Raw genomic sequence first — 17,731 nt, forward strand, 5'->3', positions numbered from 1 at the left:
CTGTCTAATCCTGTCTCACTGTGCTAGGTGTCAGGGGTCAGTTTAGTGGCAGTAAGCTAAAACCTGTGCACTGCAAGTGAGAATCAGGATTGTGGAGTCTCTCCTTGTGTCTATCATTCCATCTCTGACCAAGGAGTTTACTGCCACACCCGTTGGTAACCCTTTAGGGTTTTGCTGTTGCCCTTAGCAACAGCATTTCGGGTTCTCTACGTATTAAAACACAATATCTTGCTATTTCCATCTGAGCAGTTCTAATACAAGGGAGATACCCAGTTCCTTAGCCTCTGGGCTTCTCTGTTCACTTTGTGTGTATTTTGTTACCCTATCACCTTCTGTGTACGTTATGTCATATTCCCCAGTTTGTCTGTGAGTCCATTTGTTTTGCATAACAGTTCAAACACCAGTACATTCCTGCAGACACTGGAGTGCATAACAGTTCTGACACCAGTACTTTCCTGCAGGCACTGGTGTGCATAACACTATATGAGTAAAGGTCATGAAAGAACTTACAAAAGAATTTGGATTGGGCAGTGTTTGGAGCGTACAGGTTAGCCAAGGTAACCTCCTCGTGTCCAATTTTTCCTCTCACCATTACGTTTCGGCCTTCATTGTCGTGCTTACAGTCTAGGAATTGGAAAGGGACGGACCCCCTTATTAAGATAGCCACCCCATGTTTTTTTGCTGTATGATTGGAGTACCAGACCATAGGAAATTGTTTAGATGTCAGGGAGGGATGGGAATCTGATTTCAAGTGTGTCTCCTGTAAGAAAATCACGTCACCTTTTAATGTTTTGAGAGATCTGTGGAGATGAGAGCGTTTCTGGGGAGTGTTCAGCCCTTTGACATTAATGGACAGGCATTTTAGCGGCATGTTTGAAGCTGAAGAGGAGGTAATTCGCTGGAGATCTCTAGGGTCCCGGACTCTGCTAATATGGGCGAAAGAGACAAAAAAAAAAAAAAAAGAAGAGCAAAATAGGAGTATATAATTCTGTGTACGAACAATGTTAGTTAAATTAAATTAAACAAACTTTCTGTGGTTACAGGGGTGTCAATATACAGGTGTACTGTAACCGGGGTCTATAAGAGGAGGAGGACAGAAGAAAGAAGAACAAAAAAGAATAAAGCAGACGTAGTATCCAGTAGGCAGGATACTCGGCTGCCAAGGTTGAGCTCTCAAAGAAGAGAAAAATGAGAGAGCTCGCTGGCGGGACACAAATACAATATAACAGACGAGGGTATTGCCCCTCTATGCGTGATAATAACTTTAATCCCTAAGATTCGGGGGAGGAGGTATCAAGATAGGACACTGACGCCCCTCATTCGAAACCACTAATAAACGGGTCGGGCGGACCGTTGTGTAGCAAACTAAGATCTACTTCAGGGGTGCGATATTCCTAAATATAGAACCCGATAGTATGAGTGATCATATAACAAATAGTAACAATTTAGTGTTAACAATAAAACCAATGGTATGATCGCTGGGCAGGTCGGCCGCCAGAGACAGCCTTCACGGCTTCGGAAAAGGATTCAATCCATTAATCTATGTATACGGCAATGGCTCCCAGCCGCCGACCAACCCAGCGAGACGACAACATAGTACTACGTGAGGCATAAAGGTCTGTCAGCAAGAACCTTCTAAGAAGAGAGTTAATGAGCAATTGCGTATGGATCGGTACCTAAAACAGGGCTTACATAACAGTTGTGCAAGATTGCGAACAAAATCGAGTAGATTAAACGTTATAAAAACATTGAAATTAAACGGCAGGAGCTTCACGTCTATGAGGTAGCAGCTGGGGTCAGCTGCAACTTTCGAAGCAATTTGTCCCCATCATCAGGAGAGCGAATGGTGTAAATTTTGCCATCAATCTCCACAATGAGACGAAAAGGAAATCCCCAGCGATATTTATAACCATTGTCACGCTGTTACGATTCCTGTACTCCAGACTGGAGAAGATCTTATGGCAGAGATCTGAGTACAGGAATGAAATACAGGTTGTGGGAGCTGGAGAGCCTAGTAACCCCTGGCGCCCTAACTCCGTTGTCTCGCCCGTGTTATCAGAAATCCCCTGCGAGACTATGGTTGCTTGAGCCCATGGCAGCCGCGTTCGAAGGGCGGATTATGTCTGCCCAACCCCGATGCCCCCGCAGGTCTTAATGGGAGACAAGGGGAAGTCCGAGACAGGGTGATAACAAGGGGCCCTCTGACTAAGCAACCAAGCCAGGGGTTACAAGCTAACTTAACTAAATCAAAAGGTATGTGCGGACTAGCCGCCAGGGAAAAGGACAACCAAGGATCCACGGATCCGACACTCCTATCCGGCACCGCTGGACACCAGAGTGGATCTTGTGGAAGCGGAATCCTCCGCAAAGCTCCAGAACTCAAAATAAACACAATAATAAATAGTAGCGGACAAGCCGCAACACACGGCTGCGCCGCGACTCACGAACACCACCAGATGTTAAAGGTGCTCGGTCAGACTCCAGGAACAGATGGTAACTTCCGAGTACTGGATCACTGAGAACAGGAACAAACGAACAGACCGGGACTGGGAACTCTCTCTGCAGCAGAATCAGGCAAACAGGAAGCTATCACCGGCGTCTGTGAGGAGTCCTGGGAGTGCTTTTAACAGAGAGTCTTCCAATCAGCTGTTTGGAGGCTGATTGGATTAAATGCCATGCAGCTGACAAGCTGCATGGCCAGGGAAACAGATGAGTGATAATTACAACATGCCGTGCAGCTGCATGCTACACAGCCAGGAAACCAGTGATGATATAAACTTAGACCCAGCAACGGGGAACACGATCCGACAGTGGCGTCCCCGTTGCTAGGCGCCGGCCGCACTGACGAGCGGACCCTCGGCGCCTAACAGTACCCCCCCCTTGAGGAGGGGTCAAGGAACCCCTAAATCCGGGTTTCTGAGGAAATTCTTGAAAAAATGCCCTTTTGAGCCTTGGGGCATGAAGGTCCTCATCTAGGACCCATGACCTTTCCTCAGGACCATAACCTTTCCAATGCACCAAAAAATAAAGCCGACCCCGGGACAGCTTGGAATCGAGAACCTTCTCAACCACGAACTCCTGCTGACCCTGTACATTAACTGGTGATCTCCCCTGAGGTTTTTTACGAGGAAATCTGCTAGATGAAACATATGGTTTGAGCAAAGAGCAATGGAAGGTATTTCCGATTCGTAACGTTTTTGGTAGCTGTAACCGGAAAGCAACTGGATTGACTTTTTTGATAATGAGAAATGGTCCAATAAATCTAGGACCCAATCTGGCTGAGGTTTGTCGAAGTTTGATATTGCGAGTCGACAGCCACACCCTGTCTCCTACTCTAAAAGTGCAAGGCCGCCGGAACCTGTCCGAAAAATCTTTTTCCTTGAAAGCTGCTTTTCTGAGAGCTATGTGCACTTTTTTCCAAATAAGTTTAAGATGAGAGGTCAGGGCCAGAGAGGAGACAGAGGAATGTTGGAAAAATGAATTAGCTCTGGGGTGGAAACCAAAAACTGCAAAAAATGGAGACACATTGGTGGAGGAATGACAGGCATTATTATAAGCAAACTCTGCCAATGGAAGAAACTCAGACCAGTCATTTTGGAGTTTGGCCGAGTACAAACGCAAATATTGTTTTAAGGATTGGTTCACTCGCTCAGTCTGTCCATTTGATTGTGGATGATAACCGGAGGTTAATGATAATTTCATTTTTAACGAAGCACAAAAAGACTTCCAAAACTGTGCAATGAATTGTGGACCCCTGTCAGAAACAATATCAGTGGGTAACCCATGGAGTCTGAAAACATGACGGAGGAACAAGACTGCCAATCCCTGGGCAGATGGCAATCGGGGAAGACCAATAAAATGAGCCATCTTACTAAAACGGTCCACTACCACCCATATGACTGTGCATCCAGCTGACAGAGGGAGATCCACCACAAAATCCATGGAGATATGCGACCATGGTCTAAGAGGAACATTCAATGGCATAAGTTGACCAATAGGCAAAGAACGGGGAACTTTATGCTGTGCACAGACCTGACACGAAAAAACAAACTCTTTAATGTCTTTAGAAAGACCAGGCCACCACACTGAGCGGGATACCAATTCAAAAGTTTTAGCGACTCCCAGATGCCCTGCAACTTTGCTATCATGAAATTCCTCCAAAACAGTTGCTCTCAATAACTCAGGAACAAAAAGACGACCAGCAGGAGTATTTCCCGGAGCTTGATGTTGAAGCAGCTTCAATTGAGAAAAAACATCCTGTGTGAGACCTGCCTGAATGACTGAAGGCGGAAGTATGAGAGTAACAGGACTGTTGTCTTGAGCGGGAAGAAAACTGCGTGAGAGGGCATCTGCCTTGGTATTCTTGGAACCAGGTCTGAAGGTGATAATGAATTTGAAACGAGTGAAAAATAAAGCCCAACGAGCCTGTCGGGCATTCAGTCGCTTAGCTGATTCAATGTATTGAAGATTTTTGTGATCTGTCAAAACAGAAATGGTATGGGTCGCTCCTTCAAGCCAATGTCTCCACTCCTCAAAAGCCCATTTAATAGCCAGCAACTCCCGATTACCAACATCGTAGTTGGATTCAGCAGATGAGAATTTCCTGGACATAAATGCACAAGGATGTAACTCAAGGGAATCTGGATCCTTCTGAGAAAGGATAGCCCCTACACCAACCTCCGAGGCATCTACCTCAACGATGAAAGGCAATTCTGGGTTGGGATGTCTAAGGACAGGGGCTGAGACAAAGGCTTGTTTCAAGGCCTGAAAAGATACTTTAGCTTCACATGACCAATTGGTAGGATCTGCTCCCTTCTTAGTGAGTGCCACAATGGGAGCAACTATGTCAGAGAAAGAGTGAATAAACCTTCTGTAGTAGTTCGCAAACCCTAAAAAGCGCTGAATTGCTTTTAAGTTGGTGGGTTGCGCCCAACTCAGGATGGCTTGGAGCTTCTTAGGTTCCATTCGGAATCCCCGAGGGGAAATAATGTACCCTAAAAAGGATACCTCCGTGACGTGAAATTCACACTTCTCCGGTTTGGCATACAAGTGATTTTCACGTAATTTCTTAAGTACCTGACGCACCTGGGTAACATGTTGTTCTATAGAGTCAGAATAAATCAAAATGTCGTCTAAATAGACCACAACGAATCTTCCCAGAAACTCACGGAGCACATCATTAATGAGATCCTGAAAGACTGCCGGAGCGTTAGATAGGCCGAAAGGCATGACCAGATACTCATAGTGACCTGATTGAGTACTGAATGCCATTTTCCACTCATCCCCCGATCTGATTCTAATGAGATTATATGCTCCTCTCAGGTCAATCTTAGAAAAAATAACAGCCGAACGTAGCTGATCAAAGAGGACAGAGATCAGAGGCAGAGGGTAAGTATTCTTTACTGAGATTTTATTCAGGGCTCGAAAGTCAATGCAGGGTCTGAGGGAACCATCCTTCTTCTCTACGAAGAAAAAACCTGCACTTAAAGGGGATTTAGATGGCCTGATAAACCCTTTCTCAAGACTTTCTTTCACATACTCATTCATGGCCACAGTTTCAGGACCAGACAATGCATATAACCTTCCTTTAGGCAACGTGGCACCAGGAATTAACTCAATGGTACAATCATAAGGCCTATGGGGAGGCAAAATATCCACATTGCCCTTGGAAAACACATCCAAAAAATCTTGGTACTCTCCAGGAATATGTGCGGACCTGGCAGCAGCTACTCGGATAGGAAGTGTAATACATTCTTTATCACAGATGGTACTCCATTGTAGAATCTCCCCAGACTGCCAATCTATGATGGGATTATGAAAGGCCAGCCAAGGGTGACCCAGAACCACAGGAACTGCTGGACAATGGGTAAGAAAAAACTCAATCTTTTCAGAATGTAGAGCTCCCACCGAGAGCAAAACAGGAGGTGTACATAGAGAAATAACCCCATTGGATAAGCGACTCCCATCTAAACCATGCATGGTGATACACCTACTTAAGGTTAACTGAGGAATACCTAAGGCCTTGGCCCATGTTAAGTCCATAAAGTTTCCTGCAGCTCCACTGTCCACAAAAGCAGAGACCGAGGAACAGAGGCTGTCATAAGAAACTTTAGCAGGAACCAATAGTGAATTATTTGAGGAGATGAGCTGTAGACCAAAGTGAACCCCCTCACTATTCACTTGGTCAGGAAGTTTCCCGACTTGTTTGGGCAACTACGGGCAAAATGTCCCTTACCTCCGCAGTACAAACACAGACCAGAATTTTGCCTCCTGGTTCTTTCTTCCGGAGACAATTTGGAGAGACCAATCTGCATAGGCTCCTCCATGTCTATCGGAACGGAAGAAACACAGGGAAAAGAAACTACAGATGCCCCTTTCTCAGTCCTCCGCTCTCTGAGCCGACGATCTATTTTAATAGAGAGCTCCATGAGTTTATCAAGGTTCTCAGGAGCGGGATACTGAAGGAGGCTGTCTTTTATAGATTCAGATAAGCCGAGGCGAAACTGACTGCGCAGGGCAGGATCATTCCAGCCACAGTCGTTCGACCAACGGCGAAACTCCGTACAATAATTCTCTGCAGGATTCCTACCCTGTCTTAGAGCACGCAACTGACTTTCTGCGGATGCCTCTCTATCAGGGTCGTCATACAATAGCCCTAAAGATTTCAAAAAAGCGTCTACAGACGATAAGGCTGGATCGTCTGTCTTTAAACCAAAAGCCCAGGTCTGAGGATCCCCCTGAAGCAGAGAAATTATAATTCCAACCCGCTGAGCCTCCGTACCTGAGGAAACTGGTCTTAAACGAAAATACAGTTTACAAGACTCTTTAAAATTAAAAAACTGTTTTCTATCCCCAGAAAAACGGTCATGCAGATGCATTTTTGGTTCAGGGATGACCCTCGGGGAAGTCCGTAACAGATCTTCCTGTGAGCTCACCCGGAGGGACAGATCCTGAACCATCTGGGTAAGTTCCTGAATCTGACTAACCAAAAACTGGCCAGGATTTGGCCCAACACCGGTGGGATTCATGAGGCCGACAAAATTCTCCCTACTGGATAAGTGAAAAAATTAACTCCTGTTGAAATTTTTTCTTTTGTCTGGCCGGTGATAATGTTACGATTCCTGTACTCCAGACTGGAGAAGATCTTATGGCAGAGATCTGAGTACAGGAATGAAATACAGGTTGTGGGAGCTGGAGAGCCTAGTAACCCCTGGCGCCCTAACTCCGTTGTCTCGCCCGTGTTATCAGAAATCCCCTGCGAGACTATGGTTGCTTGAGCCCATGGCAGCCGCGTTCGAAGGGCGGATTATGTCTGCCCAACCCCGATGCCCCCGCAGGTCTTAATGGGAGACAAGGGGAAGTCCGAGACAGGGTGATAACAAGGGGCCCTCTGACTAAGCAACCAAGCCAGGGGTTACAAGCTAACTTAACTAAATCAAAAGGTATGTGCGGACTAGCCGCCAGGGAAAAGGACAACCAAGGATCCACGGATCCGACACTCCTATCCGGCACCGCTGGACACCAGAGTGGATCTTGTGGAAGCGGAATCCTCCGCAAAGCTCCAGAACTCAAAATAAACACAATAATAAATAGTAGCGGACAAGCCGCAACACACGGCTGCGCCGCGACTCACGAACACCACCAGATGTTAAAGGTGCTCGGTCAGACTCCAGGAACAGATGGTAACTTCCGAGTACTGGATCACTGAGAACAGGAACAAACGAACAGACCGGGACTGGGAACTCTCTCTGCAGCAGAATCAGGCAAACAGGAAGCTATCACCGGCGTCTGTGAGGAGTCCTGGGAGTGCTTTTAACAGAGAGTCTTCCAATCAGCTGTTTGGAGGCTGATTGGATTAAATGCCATGCAGCTGACAAGCTGCATGGCCAGGGAAACAGATGAGTGATAATTACAACATGCCGTGCAGCTGCATGCTACACAGCCAGGAAACCAGTGATGATATAAACTTAGACCCAGCAACGGGGAACACGATCCGACAGTGGCGTCCCCGTTGCTAGGCGCCGGCCGCACTGACGAGCGGACCCTCGGCGCCTAACACACGCAGTGTGGAGGTAACAGAGCGTAAATCACGTCGCTTAGCAATGGTCACTGGTGACAGATCTTGCTAAATCTGAAGCCGGGAGTCTTCAAATAAAATTGAGGTTGAATTTCTGCACGCCAGAGTAATGCTATTTTTAATCTTGAAGGACAGAAATCGGAGAATAACATCGCGGGGAGGCTCCGAGTCCTTTGGTTTAGGTCTCAAGGCGCGGTGAGCTCTTTCTATCGAGATGGCAGAATTTGAAAGCGACGGGACCAGGTGTAGAAACAAGCGTTGGAGGTATGGTTCCAATTCAGAGGCTGTGATAGATTCCGGAACATAGCGGATGCGTAAGTTGTTCCGCCTTTCGCGATTTTCGCTGTCCTCAACTTTATCCTTAAGGAGTTCCAGTTCGCTGGATAGGTAGCTCATGTCCTCCCCCACTTGTTTGTGGAGATTTTGTTGGTGGTCCACCCGTGATTCTAATGCGGTTGTGCGGGAGTCCAGTGCCGCCACGTCAGATTTTAATTCCCCGATCGCTGTCTGGAGAGCTGTCGTAAATGAACTCTTAAGGTCTAGTATCATGTTCTGGAGGGACTGGATGTCCGCCTTAGTTGAGGGTGCATCCGTCTGATCCATGATGAGGGTGGGCATCGGTGAGGATGGAGACGAAGCTTCTGACGATTTTTCCCGGCGTGAGAAGTGTTGTGAGATATCTTGAGAAGCTCCTGATTTTTTTGCTCTGGTGTTCGCTCTGCTCATAATATCTGGTGAAAGTAGAACGTCCGTTTAAGGAGTGGTAACAAGAACGGTCCACTTGGATGTTACGTGTTCAACAGTTGGTCTGGGTGAGGGGGAAGTCAGGCATCCGTGAAATTACATCATTTATAGGTCTTTGGTCCTATTAACCTATGAAGACAGTGAGAGGGGTCCACGGGAGAGCGTCCTGATTTACAACACACTTTTCCGTGGTTGTTTGAGATGTGATGTAAGAGATAAGAAATAGCAGCTGCTGGGTTGAGATTTTGCTTTGATTCCTTATGATAATAGGGAGATTGTGTTTTCACAGCTCCAGCAGGGGAAGCAGAGTGCAGATGATATAGGATGTGCCTGGTCTGCCACCTCCAAGATGGCCGCCGTCATTAATATATGGTGTAACTTCTTATGGGCAGTTATAGCGGCGCCCCCAGGGGTTTATTTCACTGTTAAATGCTCCCAGGCCCCTCAGCAGCCTCCACCTGTCCCCCCCGTCTATTACCGCGGCCAGCAGGCTTCTTGGAGCGGTGTAGCGTCTGCGTCTCGTCAGACGCCACACCCAATATGGCCGCCGCCACCGGAGCTCCGCGATTCTGTTCGGCTCCGGCCCTGCACTTTTAGGAGCACACGTTTCTTCTTCGTCCGCCCTGTCAGGCCTCCCCAGGCAAGGGGTAGGTGGTGTGATGATGGGGTAAGTCTGGGGGCAGCGTTTCAGCGGCCGGGCGATCCTGGGCGGGGGTATGAATAAATTTAGGCCCCGGCTTCATCTCTCAGGGAAGGCCGCAACCCGCAAGCACAGGGCAAGCCCGTGCTCCAGCTCCGCAGCTCACTCCCTTAGTGCCCTAATTAGCAGGGGCAACTGTGGGGTGGTATAGGGGAGAGACAGGTGGGGTAAAAGCCTATTTGAGGGGTTATAGGGGTTTGGATCTGCAGGAGCTCTCTCGGGACACTTCCTCTCAGTTAGGCCTCAAGCCACGCCCCCCCACAAAACACATTTTATGCATTAAGTTAATTAGGATTTAAATAGAGGCATCAGATCAGTTAACTTAACCTAAAGAGAGTTATATCAATTATAGTGCAAACCACATTATAGGGAATTTGCACAGGTTCTCATAGTCTTTTAAAACTCTTAAATCATTTAAATCAGATCCGGGCTCAAAAGACAGGATGTAAATAGTCCCGTCTCAACAGACATCCCCCAGTGTACACCAGACTCCACAATTCAGTTCCCCTCATATTGAAATAGCTTATACCAAGAGCTCACTGGTTCCTGCTGCCTCCTATCGCTTCCGCCAGCCACATATGTGGTCATCAACCAACGCAGTGTGATGGGAGTACTTCCACCCACCACGGAGGTCAGCCGGTAGGGCGCGCATAGCCGCCTCACACAGCCGTGCGCACAGGCACTTCCGCCATCACATCAAAGCAGCGTGCTTTCGCCAACCAACATACTCACTAGCTAGTAGCTTCCGCCAACCACAAACACTAAAGAGTCAGCTGTAACAATCTGAGTAGCAAAAATACTATTGTCATGTGGGCATTCTTATTAGTGTGACACTTCACTCGTACAAAAAACATCAAGACATAACAAATAAACATAGATATAAAGTAACATATATACACATAGTACAAGAATTTACATAAACACTATCTGTGTAAACAATACACAGACACACAAATATACTCATATAATGATATACTATCTTATAGAGCCATAGGACTTCATCTACAAAGCATTTTTTAGCGAGGTTCAAAGACTCTGTACCCGTGATTTAGCTATTGAGTACACAAGAAAAAACCTTGAAAAATATTAGAAAAATTAAAAAAATTCTTGAAAAGAATTGTAAATAGAATTTTTTTAAATACTTTTATAGAAACATATTCAGAGGGTTCATTTCGTTTAAGCCCTTTGGGGCCAAAGTGTCCAGAGTATGGATCCACCTGGCTTCTCTCTTTAATAGTAGAAGGTCACGCTCTCCCCCTCTCGTCAATGGGGGGATCCAGTCGATGATCATATATCGCATTTGAGATAGTTGATGATGTTTCTGCATGAAGTGAACAGCTACAGGTTTATCGGACACCCCTGTATCAAGGGCTGAACGAATAGTGTAACGATGTTGAGTCATTCTTTAAACATGCGAACCGTCTTCCCCACATAAAGTAAACCACAAGGGCAGCTTAGGAAGTAAATCACATGATCCAGTTGACACGTCAATCTGTGTTTCAAAAAGATTTTACGTCCACTGTGTGGATGACAGAAGAATTTTCCTGTGATCATCGCTCTACAGATAGTACAACCCAGACACTTAAAGAAGCCATTGGTGCTAGGGAACCTATTCTTTCTCTCTATTGGTTCAGGGCGCAAGTCTGTTCTCAAAAGGACATCCTTCAAATTGCGACCCCTGCTGATACTCATTAAAGGAGTCTGATGCTTCAAACCTTTAAAAGCAGGGTCTGTAGAGATAAGGGGGCAATGTTGTTTATTGGCCCTCTTCGTTGATCTCAATCTAGTGTCACATTTAAGTTTCAAAATAACAGGGTCCTTCAGATGTTCTTTCACCACTGTATCTGTCCTTGTAACAATAGACTTAGCTCTGGTGAGACATCTCTCTAGATTTTCATTTTTGTATCCACGCTCACGAAATCTTACTTGGCACTCTCTTAATTGTTTTTCTGCCCGAACAGGATCAGACTTAGGCCCTCATTCCGAGTTGTTCGCTCGTTCTTTTTCATCGCATCGCAGTGAAAATCCGCTTAGTACGCATGCGCAAAGTTCGCACTGCGACTGCGCCAAGTAACTTTACTATGAAGAAAGTATTTTTACTCACGGCTTTTTCTTCGCTCCGGCGATCGTAATGTGATTGACAGGAAATGGGTGTTACTGGGCGGAAACACGGCGTTTCAGGGGCGTGTGGCTGAAAACGCTACCGTTTCCGGAAAAAACGCAGGAGTGGCCGGAGAAACGGTGGGAGTGCCTGGGCGAACGCTGGGTGTGTTTGTGACGTCAACCAGGAACGACAAGCACTGAACTGATCGCACAGGCAGAGTAAGTCTGGAGCTACTCAGAAACTGCTAAGTAGTTAGTAATCGCAATATTGCGAATACATCGGTCGCAATTTTAAGAAGCTAAGATTCACTCCCAGTAGGCGGCGGCTTAGCGTGTGTAACTCTGCTAAATTCGCCTTGCGACCGATCAACTCGGAATGAGGGCCTTATTTCTTAGCACACAAACAAATTGAGAAACAGGTAAGTTCGATTTCAGGGCATCAGGGTGATGACCGGTTGCCCACAATAATGTATTTCTATCTGTATCCTTTCTGTATAGTGTAAAGTCCATCAAAAAAACTATTTTTTAATAGTCACATCAAGAAAATTCATTTGCTTCTCATGTACTGCTGCTGTGAAACGAATAGGACTATCAATTTCATTTAGAGTATTAACCATGCTTAAAAAAGAATTAGCATTCCCTTTCCAAATCACAAATACGTCGTCTATGAACCTCTTCTAGAAAAACAGTTGTTTTGAAAATCTTTGCAAATTGTATCTCTGCTCATATTGATGCATTTACAGGTTCGCGTAGGCGGGCACCACGTTAGAACCCATGGCAGTCCCCGCCCACTGTACAAACCACTCCCCCTGATACATAAAATGTTTCATTTCTAATACTGCTCGTAGCATAGTCAAAAGAAACTCAATTGGGGGGCTATCATAAGGGCCTTCAAGTAGTGCTTCCTTCACGGCTTGGATTCTCCTTTCATGGGGGATCACCGTGTACAAGGAGCACACATCCATCGTGCATAACACATTCTTCTGGAATCAAACCCAGATGTTTTAACTCTGACAAAAATTGTCTAGTATCCTGTAGATATGAGATTTTAGATTTCACAATCGGTTAAAGGTAAAAATCTATAAACTTGGCCAGTGGTTGCAGGAGTGAGCCTCCTGCGGAAATGATGGGGCACCCAGGGGGGTCAGCGAGGGATTTATGTATTTTCAGTAAGGTGTAAATCAATGGACAGATAGGAAAATCAACAGTTAGTGCCAACACCACATCCTCACTGATCCACCCCTGGGTGCATCCCAGACTCAGCATGGCATCAACCAGTTTCTTAAACCTTATAACTGGGCTAAATTCAACTTCCACATATGTCAGATTATCAGCCAGTTGTTTTCTAACTTCTTTATCGTACTTCACAAAATCATGTAGTACCACCACCCCACCTTTGTCAGCATTTCTTATGACAAGTGCAGCGTCTTTCTGCAAGCTTTCAATGCTGATCTTTCTGCTCTACTTAAATTACCAAATTTATTACCAAAAATTACCAAATTTATATATATATATATATATATATATATATATATAATTTATATGTCCTGAGGAAAACCATTTTGCTTGATACAGCTATTGGGCCACAGCTACCAGATTGTGCTTCACATGGATTCTTCTTGCAGAATAAAATTCTCTTCATGGTCATCTAAATAGTGAGTGAGGGTAATTTATTTTTCTAACTTGCTGAAAAAGAAAAAGTGAGTGTAATTATTATTATCTTTTACCCTGCACCATCATCTTGCCAATGATTTACAATAGCTTTGAGGATAATCTTTTTCCAGAATATGTATATATATATATATATATATAGAGAGAGAGAGAGAGAGAGAGAGAGAGAGAGAGAGAGAGAGAAAGGCAAATAGAGGTACACTCACCAGAATTTTGCACTTAAAAAATCAGCAATTTTAATTCATACTTATTAGCATGGTAATACAGTTTATCAATCCAATCAACGCTTTGATCCAGTCAGTCTTTTTCCAGAAAAAAATAAATAAATATATATATAGAGAGAGAGAGAGAGAGAGAGAGAGAGAGAGAGAGGCAAATAGAGGTACACTCACCAGAATTTTGCACTTAAAAAAAATCAGTAATTTTAATGTCTTGTCCTTTTTTGTGATTTTGTGTTATATTATAGTACATATTTTGAAATAGTTTTTGCTTTTTCCATTAACTTTACATATGTCTGGATATTCAATCAGATATTTCTTCCTGACGGGCTCCTGATATCCCTCAGAGATCTCTATGACCTTTCTAAACAGGTTTTGATACACATAGATTCAGCTATATTTGATGTTTTAGCAGGGACGTGCAGTCAGGGCGGGCAGTGCCTCCCCTGTCATTAATTATTACAATAATACAAAGATACTTATGACACATTCTGTGTCATAAGTAAATGCTTTATATTATTGTATTCATTTTTACATTGTAAAAACAGGTGTCAATTAATTTAGGAGGCACCGAGAGTGGTGCATCCTGCGGACAATAATACAAGATTGGAAGCGGGGGGAGGGGCCAAGAAATGGGCAGTAAAAAGCCCATTTAAAAAAAGCGCTGTAAGCGGCACTAGTGTGAGTGCCTCAGTGACAGGGGCGTGCTTTCAGCCCATATGAAAGCACCACTGTCACTGAGGCAGATATGATTGGGCATCAGAATCACAGCTCTCCCTGGGGTCCAGCCCACCCTCCACCCCGAGAGAGGCACCAGTGCACCTGTTCCCAAGGACTGCTCACCTGAGTCACCTCTCAATGATTGCCGAGTGCCGCTCGCACTGCCGTCGGGATTGACCATTGCTCCAGGTAAGGGCCAGTGTCAGAGACGCTGCAGCCCAACGTACTAAACCATCCTCCGCCCTTCCACATGTCAGTGTCTGTGCTGCTGTAGTCGAGAGCCGCTGTAGAGAGCCAGATGTCCGGCCATCCCCCGTGTCCGTGCTGAGCACTGCTGTGTACTGACCATAGGCTGCCCTGCGCTCTGTGTTTCAGATAGCAGGGCAGCACATCGTCAGTACACAGCAGTGCTCAGCACGGAGATGTGCGCACTGTGCCGGGGTACAGGGGGGGGGGGGCGGTTACTCCATATGTGCCAGGGGAAAAGGGGAGGGGGGTAATTACTGGATATATGCTGGGGCATAAGGGGAGGGGAGTGGTGATTACTGGATATATGCTGAGGCATAAGGGGGGGATTACTGGATATATGCTGGGGCATAAGGGGAGGGGAGTGGTGATTACTGGATATATGCTGGGGCATAAGTGGAGGGGGGGTGATTACTGGATATGTGCTGGGGCATAAGTGGAGGGGGGGTGATTACTGGATATATGCTGGGGCATAAGTGGAGGGGGGGTGATTACTGGATATATGCTGGGGCATAAGGGTAGGGGAGTGGTGATTATTGGATGTAAGCTGGGGCATAAGGGGAGGGGGGTGGTGATTACTGGATTTATGCTGGGGCATAAGGGGAGGGGGGTGATTACAGTGTGGGTGGGTGTGTGTGTGTGTGTGTGTGTGTGTGTGTGTGTGTGTGTGTTGGGGTATAGAGGAGGGGGGTGATTTCTGTGTGTGTGCCGGGGTATAAGGGGAAGAGGGATTACTACCGCTGCCTTTATCAACCGGCCTGCAGCTGTAATCCCGCTTCCATGCTTCCAGGCAGATCCTCCTCTACTCTCCTTAACCCGCCCTGGCTGCTGCTGCTTCCCAGACTTCGTGGGCATTGGCGGTGGCATTGGACTGGGAATTAGCTGTCGAGGCAGTAGCTGGCAGTGACTTTAGCAGGCATTGGCAGCTGGCATGGGCAGCAGTACAGTAGCCGGCAGTGGCGGTGGTAGCGGGCATGCCTCACCAGCCACTGACCTCACCGCACGCCACTGTGTATTAGTAGTTGTTGTTGATTAGCGCCGCCAAGCAGCATACAGCCTTTGTTTACATATGTCTGGACCTGGGGGGTTGTTACTCTAAACCCTGCACCAGTGACTGACGTGGGGTGCGCCATCCGATGCTCTGATGTAATGCATGACGAGGCCGCCGGAAGTGGCCGCACATGCATGCTGTTTACTGGAAGTAGCGTGTGTTCCACTGGGTTCTGGTGGAATGCACGCCAGACACAACAGCTCTGGGCGCTGCTAATTGCGGTGAGTACCATATCAATAGAGGTGCCGATATTAGCCTCAGTGCCTTAAAGTTATATTATGCTACTGGAAGACATCATAGTATCATACCTTTTACTACCATGGTATGATCATTGTATCTCTATTGGTGCAGAGTTTTTGGTGCCGGTTTTGAGATCACTAAGGGTATTTTAAGGGGCCTGTGAGGCATTATCCATTTGCTGCTGGTAAATATGGACAGCTGACATAGGTTGTATGAGCTGTAAAGTTGTGCATCCTTATGATGATCCTGACTGGATCAAAGCGTTGATTGGATTGATAGGCTGTATTACCATGCTGATAAGTATGAATTAAAATTGCTGATTTTTTTAAGTGCAAAATTCTGGTGAGTGCCCCTCTATTTGCCTCTCTACAGTATATGTGGATGTTTGGATGCATTCTTGGACCTCTTTGGAGCAACCCCAGTGGATGTTTTAATGGTAATTGATGTGAATGCGACCCTATATGGAGATATATATAAACTCCCACATGGTAAATATCAGTACTTATAACAGACCATAAGGATATATTTATATAATAAGTACCACAATTACATTTATGATCATGTTTCAATTATTCCTAAATAAAGAAGGGGTACATTGCTGAGCATGTTACACGTACTGCATTAAATAAAGCAATGTAGGATGATATTTTCGTTCAGACCCTTCAGTGACAATGTGCCCAACCAGAAATGTTTTTTTTATATATATTAATGTATGGGCAGTAATTTGGAATTGATACATCAGGTTTCTTTGCATGTGTTTTTGAGCAAATTAGTTTGTAACAATTTCAGTGAGAGTCTGTATTTGATACAATGATCTATTGTGGTTTCTAGTATGCGCTTAAGCTAAATTTCCAGGTAATGTAGGAATAACTGAAACATGATCATAATTTTATTACTTATTATATATAAAAACACCCACATACTGAAAATCACGACTTATAACAAACCATCAGGATACTGTATATGTATATAAGTAATACAATTATGATCATGTTTCCATTATTCCTACATTATTTTTATATATATATATATATATATATTGTGTATTGTTGTAGCTATGCCAGTGGGAGCAGCATGATGATGTCATCTGTGGGTGTTTTCCGCGAGTCCCAGTGGCTAGTGTTACACGAGGTGGCCATGGTGTTTATAAGGTCAGTAAGTGTTAATGTATGTTTGTATCCTGATGATGAGACAATAAACTGATAAAGTGTTGAAACAGTGATTTCATCTGCCTGTATATTGTGTGTCTGTGTATATATATATATATATATATATATATATATATATATACACATACACACACACTAGCTGTTATACTCGCTCCTCGCATGGGAGTTTCTGATTTTCACGGTTATAAATATAAATGAGTGTCAAAAATTTGGTAAATCTATACAGCTGTAAATTTGAGACATCTTAATGTAAGTACATATTAATCCATGGTTCTTGGCGTTACCCGAGGAGCACCAGTAGCAAATACAGTAAAAAGGGACAGGACCATTTTTGTAGTTTATTAAATTCTACACAATGGAGATGTAATCCACATTTTGATACAATTGTCTGGGCGTTAACGTTCACGCAACGCATGCCGTGCATCAGTGATGACATCATTATGTCAACCCCCTTTTCATCCCCTTAGGGGAGGTTTAATAAATTTCTAATTACGTAGTTTTCCTGTTTCCCACCTGCAGAATACCTATGTTAAATGTAATCTTCCTAACATATCGGAAAATAAGAGAATTAGTGATGAGTGAGTGAGTGAGTGAGTGAGTGAGTGAGTGAGTGAGTGAGGGCTTTCCCATTTTTGTAGTTAATTAAATTCTACACACTGGAGGTGCAATCCAAATTTTGATCTGAATGTCAGTTTGGGCGTTATCGTTCACGTAACGCAAGCCACGCATCAGTAATGACGTCATAATGTCAACACCCTTGTCATCCCTCTAGGGAAGGTTTATTAAAATTCT

This window comes from Pseudophryne corroboree, chromosome 5 (genome assembly GCF_028390025.1).
Source record: "Pseudophryne corroboree isolate aPseCor3 chromosome 5, aPseCor3.hap2, whole genome shotgun sequence".
NCBI lineage: Eukaryota > Metazoa > Chordata > Amphibia > Anura > Myobatrachidae > Pseudophryne > Pseudophryne corroboree.